This window comes from Tamandua tetradactyla, chromosome 4 (genome assembly GCF_023851605.1).
Source record: "Tamandua tetradactyla isolate mTamTet1 chromosome 4, mTamTet1.pri, whole genome shotgun sequence".
NCBI classification, from domain to species: domain Eukaryota; kingdom Metazoa; phylum Chordata; class Mammalia; order Pilosa; family Myrmecophagidae; genus Tamandua; species Tamandua tetradactyla.
The window spans coordinates 22,829,043-22,843,004 of NC_135330.1; the positions used below are offsets into that span (position 1 = coordinate 22,829,043).

At 35.0% G+C, this 13,962-nt stretch overlaps 1 protein-coding gene and 1 long non-coding RNA gene across 3 annotated transcripts in view; one reads left to right on the forward strand and one right to left on the reverse strand.

The window, feature by feature from the left end:
• Window positions 1-13,962, reverse strand: part of NME7 (NME/NM23 family member 7) — a 331,620-nt gene that overhangs the window by 32,111 nt on the left and 285,547 nt on the right. The window lies entirely within an intron of this gene.
• On the forward strand, window positions 1,451-11,900 carry LOC143680491 (uncharacterized). The gene is made up of 3 exons (XR_013174060.1): window positions 1,451-1,507; window positions 8,809-8,909; window positions 11,814-11,900. It is a non-coding gene; the product is annotated as an uncharacterized LOC143680491 (long non-coding RNA).

Here is a 13,962-nt window from a genome sequence, read left to right on the forward strand (position 1 = left end):
CTTTTTGTCAACAAACTTTTATCATTAATCAGTCAGGTTATTGATAGATTCTTGGGATACAAAGGTGGTAAACTGTGGTCCATACCTTCAAGGAGCTAATACTGAAGGAACAGCAACATAGAAACAATTATTTTACAATGCTGTGAAAGAAGTATGCATAGGAGAAAGATCTGATTTTATCTTTAGTCACATGACATGTTAACATTAAAATGGGAGATGAGAATTATTCACTCATTCATTCCACAGATATTGATTGTGCCCTTCTTATGGGTAAGCAATTTACACAGTGAAATCAGAATAATCCTTTGGAATCCCAGGGGCCCCAAACCTTCCCTCATTCCCTTTTTAGAGCTAAAGGCCTCCTGCTACTGACAATTACAGTTGCCTGCTAATTGAGATTTTTGAGGAATAAATAATTTTACATTTTTCATTTAAAACCGAGGTGAGTGAATTATAAAAATAAAAGTAAATGAGAATAAACATATGGAATAAAAATAAATAATCGGGGGAACAAATGCTAAAATAAATTTAGTTTGAAATGCTAGTGATCAATGAAAGCGAGGGGTAAGGGGTATGGTAGGTATAATCTTTTTTTTTCTTTCCTGTGTTCATTTTAATTCTTTTTCTATTGTCTTTTTATTTCTTTTTCTGAATTAATGCAAATATTCTAAGAAATGATGAATATGCAACTAAGTGATGATATTGTGAATTACTGATTATATACGCTGATGTTTTATTTGGTTTCTTAATTTTTTAATTAATAAATAAATTTAAAAAACAAAATCAGATTCAAATAACAAAAAAAGTAAATGAGAATAAAATATAAATAAATATCTAATCATTCTAATTATTTGGATGGGGACAAATATTTTGGCTCAGTATTATATAATATCTTTCTTCAAGATTAATTTTTCTGTTCTCATTTACCATTCCATCATAAATGCTGGACACAGACAACCTGGGCTTAAGTCTCCATTCTGCTGTTTTCTAGCTATATGACTTTGGGAAAGTTGTTTAACCTTTCTGAGCTTTAGTTACTCATCTGTAAATGGGAGAATAATATTTACTTCATAGGGTTCTAATGAGAGTTATTAAGTTAATGCATACAAGATATGTAGAACAGTGCTTGGCATATAGTAAATATTTCTTACAAGCTAGTTAATACTGTCACCATATACATAAAAATACAAAATTAAAAAATAAATGACATGGAGTTAATACAAATAAATGTCAATGTATAGCTATCTTTGAAACTTGAGTGTATCAAGTTCCTAACTTTATCAAGTAAACATATATCTAATGTGAATTTTAAAATAATAACTATAACAATTTGGATTTCCTCTATACTTGCAACAAGAAAAGAATGTATGACTTTGCCATAGATAAGATCAAGATGTCCTCACAGTTGCTACCTTTATGACTAAAAGAATGTTCAGGTTAAAAGACAGCAGGAAGTTGCTATTGCAATGATTTCTCTCACAACTATCTCATAGAAAATAGTTTACACGTTAGTATCTATGTGGTATAATAGAGGTACTTGACATTTGAAAGTTAAAGTCATTTCAAGTTTCTTTAAAAGTTTTACATACTTTGTCACCTGAGACTCAGAGCTCTGAAGCCATGAAAGTGAGCAGTTTCCCACAGAGGAACTGTTAAAAAAGTTGAAAAAGGGACTAGACTTCAACTAGAGATATGAATGAAGCTGATATGGATAGGGCTAAGGTATACTAGAAGGCTGAGTAAAGGATGATGCCAACCATATTTTAAAACCTCAACTTCTGGGTGAGAATAAAGGGTGAGATGTTTATTTGGTGTAAAATTTATATTTTGGGTAGTATATTTCCTAATTTAACTTTTATGGTCAGTTTAGTTGGATACCATGAATACATGGAATCTTGAACAGGGAGTGAGATTTTGTTGGTTTGTCCAGGTTAGTGTGATGCTCTGATAAATCCCAAAGGGATTTGGGCAATGAATAAAGAAGAATGGGGAGAAGGGAGGAGGTGTTCAACTTCCCCATTTGGAGAATTTTTTATAGTCTCGCAACCAAATCAATAGACAGAGCCCTCAATCTAGGGGTTCACTCCTTTGAAATTTATTCCTGCAAAGGATAGGCTAAGCTTACTTAAAATTATGCCTAAGAGTCACCCCCAGAGAACCTCTTTTGTTGTTTAGATGTAGCCTCTCTCTGTAAGCCATATCAGCATATGAACTCACTGTCTTCCTTCCTACATGGGACATGACTCCCAGGGGTGTAAATCTCCCTGGCAACATGGGACAGAAAGCCTGGGATAAGCCAGGACTCAGCATCAAGAGATTAAGAAAGACTTTTTGACCAAAAGGCAGAAGAGAGAAATGAGAAAAAATAAAACTTCAATGGCTGAGAGATTTCAAACAGAGTTGAGAGGTTATCCTGGAGGCTATTCTCATGTATTATATAGATATCTCTTTTTAGTTTATGGTGCATTGGAATGGCTAGAGGGAAGTACCTGAAACTGCTGAGCTGTGTTCCAGTAGCCTAGATTCTTGAGGATGATTGTATAAAGATGTAACATTTACAATGTGACTGTGTGGTTGTGAGAACCTCTGTCTGATATATCCAGGGTATGGATAGATGAGTAAAAAATATGCATAAAAATAAATAAATAAATAATAATGGGGAAAAAGGGCAAAATAAATTGAGTAGATGTAAACACTAGAGATCAATGGGAGGGAGGGGTAAGGTGTATGGTATGTACGAGTTTTTTCTTTTTATTTCTTTTTCTGGAGTAATGCAAATGTTCTAAAAGATGATCCTAGTGATGAATACACAACTATGTGATGACATTGTGAGCCACTGATTGAATACCATGTATAGAAAGTATATGGTGAAGATTTTTTTCAATGAAAAATTTTTTAAAAAATGTTTTACACACTGCAAAACTTTCTCAATACGTTTGTTCTTGAAAACATTAGAGTTTACATTTCTTAGATTCTGTTTGACTACTCTGTTTTCTCTCCTGTTAAAATAGAAATGTCCATAACTGTCTAATGGACAAAGAACAGTGAGTTGAACAGCTTTTACTCTGAAACTAAAGTGGGAGTAGCAATAATACTTTGTGAATGAAAAAGAGCATGAATTTGATTAAGTCAACAATGTTTAAAGTCCTTTCCATTTCTACTCTATGGATTTTTAAACAGTCACCTGAGAGTTACTTATTAACTCAGAACATGCTTAGTCACTGGCTAAAAATATGAAGTAGTGTGCAGACCCAAAGCAAGAGTTCAGGGTTAAAGTACAGAGAGCAAATTACAATGAGGGCGATGGTTACACCTTCCTCCTCACTCTATCAGTGTAAGAGAAATGGTGGTTAATAAGGTGAACTTGATATCATATGTGAGAGATGAAGAGACACCCATAATTCAGGTTAAAAAGGATACTGACTCCTTATTTGATATCAGGATCAAAATCATGTATCCACATGTGAGTTGTGCTTGGTACCTTTTCCTTGTCATTCTCTTTTACACAGCGCCCATACCCACAAGAAGCACTATACCAATGCTATTTTGGAAGTTCTTTCAATTCTAGGATTCTTAGAAATAAGAGAACTGGTGAACTCAGAGAGGTTAACATTTTAGTTACTATTTTTGTCTACTGCTAAAAGGTTATACTTGTTTATAATATAATCTTATCTAATCTAGATAATATAGTTTTGGGGATAGTGAACTTTTTAAATTCTTTCTAGTTTGTGACTTTGAGTCCCTTTATGATTCTTAATCACCTTCATTCAATCATAAAATATTCATTTTAAGTACATAAATATTTTTGTGCTCGAGAAAAAGATGGCTAAGAAAAACAAATTTAAGAGCCAATGAGAAAACTAGTCCAGTTTGATATTTGTTACCAACAAGGTAAAACATATCTTGGTGAACAGATAGCAAACAGTAGACAAACAGTTGTTATTTCTCTAGATGTTGAATGCCCTTGCTAACCTCTTGATTTTTCCAACAAGGTAAATGATCAAGAATTGATCATATTTATTTTAATTAATTTCAGTATTACTGAAGATCATCAATGGCACAGGGCTACAAAATAGAGACAAGCATTACTCAGTGGGGATGGAATAACATTTTGATTTTCTTTGTTTTTAATAAACGTTAGGTAACAGGGAAGTTATGCTTGTCGAGATAAAACATCTATTCTTGATCAAATCTCATCCATGAGTCTAATTTTACTGCCAAATGACTGAAAGCATTTATAATATGAGAAAAAAGGTTGGATAAGGAAAGCACAAGAAGACCAAGTTCAGCTTGCTATAACACTGATGCTAGCACCATAGGGTTGATCTTTAGATTTCTTGCAAGGGAATATTACCTGATATTTGCTAATAAATGGTAACAGTTAAAGAAGCAAAGTACCTTGTATCCATTTTTTTTTTTTTTTTTAGGATTTGGATTTGTTTATTATGGTGAATTATTCAATATTGCTGAACACAATGTGCAATCATAGAAGTGTTTGAAAATTTAAATAATTTTTGCTTTAAATATGATGTCCTCACACAGATCATTTCTCTTTTTTAGTGGAATTAAAAAAAATATTTTTATTTAAGAAAATGAACAATACACTTAGAGCCACCAAAAAATGGATATTTTTTGCTTGTTTTTGTACAAATTTGTTTTTATAAATGAATATATATTTGCAATATATATTCCTTTTTTTTTTTGAGTACATGGTCCAGCAACCAATGTATAATTTTTCTTACAATTTCTTATAAACTATTATCTAGACTTTTAAAAAAGATTTTAAATTCTTTATTCTTTAATGCAGTGCATGATTGCATTATTATTTTCTATCATATAGCTGTGCATTTATCATCACAATTGACTTCTTTTATTTTTTTGTGAAAAATAACATATATACAAAACAGCAATAAATTTCAAAGCACATTGCAACAATTAGTTGTAGAACAGATTTCAGAGTTTGGTATGGATTATAATTCCACAACTTTAGGTTTTTACTTGTAGGTGCTCTAAAATACTGGAGACTAAAAGAAGTATCAATATAATGATTCAGCAATCAAATTCATTTGCTAAACCCTTCCTTCTCTGTATAACTCCACCATCACCTTTGTTCTTTCTCTCACTCTTCAGGGGTATTTGGGCTATGCTTACTCTAATATTTTCATGTTGGATCTTTTATTCATTTTAAAAAACATATTATTTTAAACCAGGTCTGTATATGTTTTATATATGGTGAAAAACAGAATTAATCAGCTTCTGACAGTGAAATTAAACTTAATGAGCTTTATAATTCATATTATATATATCATATATATCCCAATTCACTGGGATATCATTTGTGAAAGAATCTAACAGGCCTGACACATAATAGGTACTCCATGATGTTAGAACCTTTTCTTTGATTCTAACATATTCATTTCAAATAGCAAACAAGGAAATGGTAAGGACTATGATAATAATGATAAATATCATAACCAATAATATTTGAGCACTTCCTATCCATATTAATTTGCATATGTTGATTTATTATTTTTTTAACTACCTGCTGAGATAAGTATTATTATTATCTCAATGTGAAAGGTAGGAAATTGAAGCATAAGTTTAACCAGCTTGCTTACACAGCTAGTTAAGTGTCAGAGTTGTAATTCAAACTGAGGTATTCTTGTTCAAGATGCATTGTTTTGCTACTAGCTGTACAACTTCTTGATAATGTATATCAAGTACTTTGGCTTGGCAGAAATAAGTGCTTATAGTATTATAATCGTTATTACTAACATTATTGGATTTTTTTAAGAAGAAAGTATTGACTGCATAAGCACTGGGGATTAAGCAATGAACGAAAGATGTAAGGTCAATGTTTTCATTGGACATAGAATTTAGTGAAGGAGACATATTAGTTAAAGAATTGTACCTTTCACAGTAGAAATGGATTATCTAAAGTAGAAGAATATTTCTAGATAGTTTCATTTTAGACCATTGGGTCCTTAAGACTTGTTTTTGGATGATTAAAGCACATGCTTCTGTGGTGGTTTGAAGCTGTATGTACCCCAGAAAAACATGCTTTTAAGTCTAACCCATTCCTGTGGGTATAAACCCATTATAAGAAGGATCTTTTGATGAGGCTACTTCAGTTAAATGTGACCCACCTTATTCAGGATAGGACTTAATCTTATTACTGGAATACTTTATAAATGGAACGAATATATAATAGAGAAAAAGCCACAAAAGAAGGTGAAATCAACAAAATGGAAGAGAAGGGTAAGACCAGCAGATTCTGCCATGTGGCAGAGGAGACAAGAACCCCAACATCTAGTCTTTGGGAAGAAAGTATCACCTTGATGATGCCTTGATTTGGACATTTTCTTGGTCTCAAGACTATAAACTGATAAATTTCCACTGTTCAAATTAAACCATTTCAAGATATTTGCTTTAAGCAGCCCAGGAAATGATAAAAGATTTTGGTACCAGTAGAATGGGGTGCTGCTATTGCAAATATCAAAACTGTGAAAGTGACTTTGTAACTGGTCAATGGGTAGAGGCTGGAGGAACTGTTAGCTGTTTGACAGAAAAGGCCTAGATTGCTTTGAAGAGATTGTTGGTAGAAATATGGACACCAAAAGTACTCCTGATGAGGCTTTAGACAGAAATGGTGAATGTGTTCTTGGAAATTGGAAGAAAGGTGATCTTTGTTTTAAAATGGCAGAAAATGTGGCAAAACTGAGTTTCGATTTTATTAAGGAAAGTTCCCTGACTCCTTCAGTCACAGCCATACTGGTCTCCACTAAATTCTTATCACACTTATTGCCTGTTTCTGACACTTCCTCATACACTCACTGTTTGGCAATATTCTTTTGTGATGGTGCGTAATTATATAATACAACTTAACTTTACATGTGTGTTTTCTTGGGACTAAATAATATTTGTATCCTGAAAATTGGAGCCAACGGGAAGAGAAAAGTTGCATTTGTATCCTAAATTTATGGAATATGTATTATAAGAAGAGTTTATATTTATTTTCTATAACTATAACCTTATTTCTCTCAAATTACCAGCAACAATTACCAGCAAGAAAATTCCAAGAAGGAAACTATGAGTGGGTTTAATATTATTTGCAGTTTTTTCTTCTAAGAAGCATGTAACAAGTGCCCATTTGTGTAAGGTGGTGTGGTTATAAGTACTTATGAATTAAACTCAGCCTCTATTTTACTTAAAATCCTATGAGGAAGAGAGGCAAGAAAACAATTCAAATGAAATATGTTTTTTTTTTTAAAGAATAGATAACTATGATGTAATAAATGTGACACAACTGTTTGTCCTAGCGCGCACACACACACACAATATACAAAAATTATTCTAAATAAAATGCTCCAATATAAGACACTCAAATGAAGTTACAATGCAGAAGATGAAAACCCACACTTATAAATGTTGTCTGAACAAGGAAGGGATTTGCTTTACATGTAAGGATATGAACAGGTAGGAGGATAACTTTCATAAATGCCCCTTTAAGGTCATTTTTAGTCCAGTGGTTCCACATCCATGTATTTTATATAGATTTTCATAGGTATTCCTCAACTTATCTTTCCAAAATAAATTAACCTAAATTTAAGGCTATCTTAGAGTCCCTAGTGAATGACTTTATAAGCACCTATACAAAGAGAGAGAGACTCAGCACCTCTGTCCTTGTTAGCCTCGGCACTGCATGCAATACCCACAAATACCTGGGCCTCCAATCACTTTGTAGGATGGCATTATAGTAGCCTCAACTCTCTGACTTCCCCCCAAAAGTCCAGGTCATCAAACCAGGTCATCTTCTGTCCTCCCATATTCCAGAGGCTGGAACTCTCTTGGATTTGTAATAATCTTTGGGTGCAGCTGAACTCATTAAGAAAGGATATAGATCCCTTGAAATTCCAGAGACTACTATTGTTTCTAACTTTACTGAAAACAAAATAATCCCTTTGCTGACTTCTTTATAGTGGTCAGGTTTTCCTCAAAAGCAGAACCAAGGCTGACTTCTTTAGAAAGTCTGAGTACACTCTCATTCATTAGGGCTGTGGTTTCAAAAGACAGTTTGATTATTCACTACATTGTAATTACCTGCAACATTAAAAAAAAAAAATTACAGATACAAGAGGCCCACCCCAAACCTACTGAACCAAAACCTTCTAGGATATAGCTCTCCAAGCTTACATGGTTTTAAAGGCTCCCACAGGTGATTTAGGTGTGCTCCATTTTGTGGGAATCATTGTATTAGGGCGGTTGTGCTTAAACTTAAGGGCATTGGAATCAGTTGGGTGGGTGGGAGAGGGTGTTAAAGCACCGATTCCCAGGCCCTACCTTCAGAATTTCTGACTGAGTAGCTCTGGAGTGGGGCCCAACAATTTCATTTCCACTAAACTTCCAGGTGATTGTGGATGCTGCTGATCAGGGGAGACCATTTAGGAACTGCTGGGGCCAGTTCTAATGGAAACTTAGTGGTTCGCAAAATACCACCAGGTTGACCATCTAGAGCAGACACTGCTCTTCAGTTTACCAATGTTCAATCTTCTTAATTTTAACAGAACCTTGATTTGTTAGAGATAGCAATGTTCCCAACGAAGAGAACTAAATTTACCAGCTTCACCACTAAAAATATAGTGGCCATGGGACTAAATCCCAGTCAACAAATTTTAAGTAGAAGTGTTTGGTTGGGGCTTCTCAAAAAGTTCCTTAAGAATAGTGATGGGGAATAGAGCACTGCCTCAAGCTGGCATTCTTCATCTTTTACCCCTTGCTCTTCCCCTTCTTCATTCCTGGAACACACAGGAATAGCTGGAGCTTCAACAACCATTCTGGAACTATAAGGCAAAAAGTACGCACTGAGGATGGCTGACAGGAACTGGAAGGAGAAGCCTGGGTTCTTGATGGTAATGTGGAGCTTCCATCCCAGCTTTACACTATATAACTTTAGACTATTAAGTAAGGGTAAAAAAGTATATAAAAGTCCTGATTTTTAATGACATTATTTTGAGGGTCTCTATTATCAGTGAGTAGAAATACAATTCTTAACATATAACACTCCACACACTAGGTGGGGGCCATTGTACTTGCCTATTTCTCTCTTCCTGCTACTCTCATGTGGCTCTGGGTTTCCTCTTCCCTAGCCCAATCTTTCGCTGTTCCTTTTGCTCCTGCTAATCTCAGTACAAAGTAAACTCTCTTGGAATTTAAACCTCTTCATTAAAGCCTCCTAGCCCTCAATGAAACAGGATATCCTCAAGGCCATGTCTTCTTGGGAGCCCTCAGGTGAAGGCTGCTTTTTCTTACATGGCAGCATTTCTGGCCAGGAAGATAGATATAGAGCCCTCCTTTCTCCTCCAGGTATGAGTCCCTGCTTCTCTGAGGCCTATTCCATCTGGCTAGACCTCTCTTCTTGTTGCTGTCAAATCTCAGGTTCACTTCCCTCCTTTGCTGAAGACTTCAGATTCTGGGTCATTATTTTCCTCTCAACCCTGCCTTTCAGCTGTGATCCTAGGTGATTTCAATGCCACTTGCCTTTAAAGCCTTTCACAGTTCCTGGGCCTTTATATCTCTGGTGACTACTACTGACCTCCATGCCACCCTGCTCCCTCTTCCATGGCCATACCCTGAACTTTATCATCACTATGAAAGGCTCCCACTCTAAGTCCTAAATTTAGACATGCAATTCTGACCACAGCCTCCTCTATTCAGCTCCCTCTGTTATTCCAGGAACACTTGTCTGTCAGCCTCAGAAAGATCTTCATTCCTTTGGCCCATTTTTCAGCTCTGCCTGTCATCACATCTTTCCTTATTTATAACTTCAACCACTCTTTTGCTAAGATCCTCAATTATCTTTCTTCACCATACACATTGACCCACCCTGGGATAATCCAACTGTTCATGGGAAAAAAACAAAACAAAACAAAGCAAAACAAAAAACCAAACGCATACAATACATACAATCTTCTAAAGTAAGCAAACACTAAATACTATCTGCAATCTATATTCTATGATCAGTTCTTTCTCTATGAAGATGGTTTCAACCCTTTTCCATGACCCCGTATTTGAAACCCTTGGTGTCAGTTGCATTTTGGAATTCAGAACACTAATATGGTATTATATACTATATATTATATAATACCCCAAAGGGTCTGGGCAATGTCTCATTATCTAATATGTTAGTATTTGTGTAGCACTGTGAATCATCACACCAAGACTGTTAAATAACAAACTAAATATAACCTTTTATATTTATATTTCAGGCTTTAGGTCATCAAATCATGAACAAAACCTTTGTTTTTCAGACCTTTTAAGATTTTGATATTGCAGATAAAGAAATTTTGATGTATACCATCACCTTTGGGGATAGGAGTTTACCTTGACCCATTCCAATTGGCTACCCTCACATCCAATTAGTCTCTGAAACTTTCAATTCTACTCCACAGTCTCTTGAGCTTATTGCTTCTGGTTACCCCTACTGCTATACCCATCCTAGCTATCAGCTTTACGAGATGAATTACCTCAACAGCCTATTACCTGGTTTCTGTTTGTGGACTTGTCCTCTTTGATCTGTTTTCCAATGCAGCCAGAATGATCTCTAAACAGATATGACTGCATGGTTCCCTTGTGTAAAACATTTATTTGGATCCCTATTGCCCTGTGGATAAAGTTCAAATGCCTTAACAGGACTTTACAAGGCCCTGCTGACTTTCCCTGCCTTGTCTCTTGCCATTTCCCACCTTATGGTCAAAGCCCCAGCCTTGCTAAATTATTTTTAGACCTGCTCACTCTTGACTTTGTACAAGTTGTTCCCTCTTTGACACTGTGCTTGTAAAAATCACAACTCTTCCTTTAAGATAGAAACCAAAACCAGAGATAAATTATGAGTGTCAGCATGTACAAAGGCCTGTACTTACCACAGCCCAGAAATCTGGATCTGTCCAACTATCTTAGTCACCTTATACTTCAGTGTATTTCTGGTTAATCTTTGATTCATTCGTTTCCTAGCAAGTACTAGAACATGAATCCATCCAAGCAGAAGTAATTATATATCTAAATTCAGATTTGTTTGAATATGATCAACTGCTTGATTTCAGCTGTTTATATATACATATAGGTTATATATAATGAAATATTTTATATGCTTATTACATTTTCATTTTATAATTATAAAAGTGATATAACCAAATTACAGAAATTTGTAAAAGAAAAATAGAGGAATGATGCATATTTTCATCATTGTAAAAAAAAGTTCTATAAATACTACCTACTAGTAGGTAAGCTCTATGAGGGCAGAGGCTACATATGTCCTCATTATTGCTGCATCCCCACGTAGTGTTTTTAGTTAAAACAAAATTAAAATAAATATCTGAATGAGTGGCTAATTGTGGAGGTTTGAAAGGATGTATGTCCCCTAGAAAAGCCACGTATTAATCAAAATCCCATTTCGTGAATGCAGAACAATCCCTATTCAATACTGTATGTTTGAAACTGTAATCAGAACATCTCCCTGGAGATGTGATTTAATCAAGAGTGGTTGTTAAGATGGATTCGTTGATGACATGTCTCCACTCATTTGAGTGGGTCTTGATAAGGTTCCGGAGTCCTACAAAAGAAGAAACATTTTGGAGAATGAAAGAGATTCAGAGAGAGCAGAGCAGAATGACACAGCCACGAGAAGCAGAGTCCACCAGCCAGCGACCTTTGTAGATGAAGAAGGAAAACACCTTCCACGGAACTTCATGAAACAGGAAGCCAGGAGAAGAAACTAGCAGAGGAACCCTGACTGTGTTCACCATGTGCCTTTACAGATGAGAGAGAAACTCTGTGTTCGCCATGTGCCTTCTCACCTGAGAGAGAAACCCTGAACTTCATCAGCCTTCTTGAATCAAGGTATCTTTCCCTGGATGCCTTAGATTGGACTTTTCTATAGACTTGTTGTAATGGACATTTTCTCAGCCTTAGAACTGTAAACTAGCAACTCATTAAATTCCCCTTTTTAAAAGCCATTCCATTTCTTGTATATTGCATTCCAGCAGCTAGCAAACTAGAACACTAATCTATCATTTTGTGTCCTGAGTTCAAAATTCAAACACAATGGAATTTTCTACCATATACCCATTCAGCAACTCAATTTGAGTACAAAGTATTGGTTGTTCCTGTTGAAGATCATCAGAAAAAGACATCCTGAGAACAGACCATAAAGACAGAGAAGTAGATTTATTTTTCAGTGAATCTTTTAGGAAAATAAAGTGGGAAGAAAGTAAAACGGGCCCTCATTAGTTTCCAGTGACGTGGGAAAAAGGAGGGCAAATGTTGAAGTGGAGCAGAGGGGAGGCATACATAATGTCATCAGAAAATTAAAGGTACAATTCATTGTCATGAACAATAGAGAGCCAAAAATGACTTTTAGTATGAGCAATATTTGCCACACATCAAAATGAATTTGTCAATAGCTTAAAACTACAGATGAAAGCCATTCAGAAAAGTTTTTGATGAGCAGAGAAATAATTGGATCAATTAAACTTGAATCTCTGCTTGTTTTCTTAAAAGGTGTCAAAGTCAAAAAAGTCAGGGAAAAACTGAGGAACTGCTATGGATTGAAGGAGACTAAGGAGACAACCAAATGCAATGCATGATTCTAACTTGTATCCTTTTGCTATTAATGAACATTACTGGAATGATTTGGGAAACTTGAAAGTGGATTAGATGTTAGTAATGTGTCAATGTTAGCTTTCTAATTTGTATGTTCATAATGTGGTTATGTAAGAAAATGTTCTTTTTTTGTTAAAAATACACACTAAAGTATTCAGGGGTGTTGGCATTTTTTAGCATTATCAAATATACAGGAAAAAAATTTATACTGCACCTGCAAATTTTCTGTAAGTTTAAAATTGTTTCAAAAGAAAAAAAAAAGGAACCTTTGGGGGTACACTCAGCATCAGTATTTTACAAACTGCCTAGGTGATTCTAATGTGCAACCAAGGTTAGGAGCCACTGTTATAGAGTCTTCATTATCATCATTAACAACAACAACAAAAAGCTATTACTTCCTTCTTCACTGGGTGGATGAACCATAACGTATTTAACCAAACTCTTCCCTCTTTTCCTTCAAAAATCATTTATTGAAGAGCTTGTATCTATCAGGCAAAAGACAGAATCTCTTCCCTATGAGTCCTCACAATCTTGAGGGGGAAATAGACAAGCAAAGAGATAATGCGCAACAATAATAATGTAATTGTTATTTATTGAGCATTTATGTGCTAGGCACTATGCTATACTATAGGGCAGTTACTGCTCTGCTTCTCATTTTATGGGGTGAGAATATCTAGAAGCAGAGAGATGAATAACTTGCCTATGAGTAACTACAGCTATTTTGACTGTTGCTATCCTACTCTGTAGAGGGAAGCAGAGTGCTATGAAAACACACTGATGGGCTCCTGATGAAGACTTTTAATGTCCTGGAAGGTTTCTCAGAGGAGGTAACATCAGATGTACCTCTTAAATCTGCATATTATTTCCCATTTTAATTACCACAAATACTCCTTCATTGAATACCTGTGCAGATAACTTTCTGCTGTAGTTCTGCTGCCTCTTTCTTCTCCTGGCTGGGATTCTAAGAAGTAGAATTCCAGGACAACTGTATGAAAAAATTCCATGGCTTTCAATACTTTTTTTGCCATATAGCTGTCACCAAAAATATGAGGGTATCCATTTCACTGTGTGCTTACTAGCAATGAACATTATTACTTTAAAAAGCCTTTACCATTAATAGAAATCTAGCATTTCTTTGATTACTAGTGGAACTAAATATTTTTTCATCAATGATTCCTTTAAAGTACAAACTTAAAATCCTTAGAATTGTGTCCCAACAGCATATTGGGGGACACTATCAGTGAAATAACATCCTAGAACGTCTAATGCTATAGATATGGCTATTATTTTTTCTATAGTCACAAA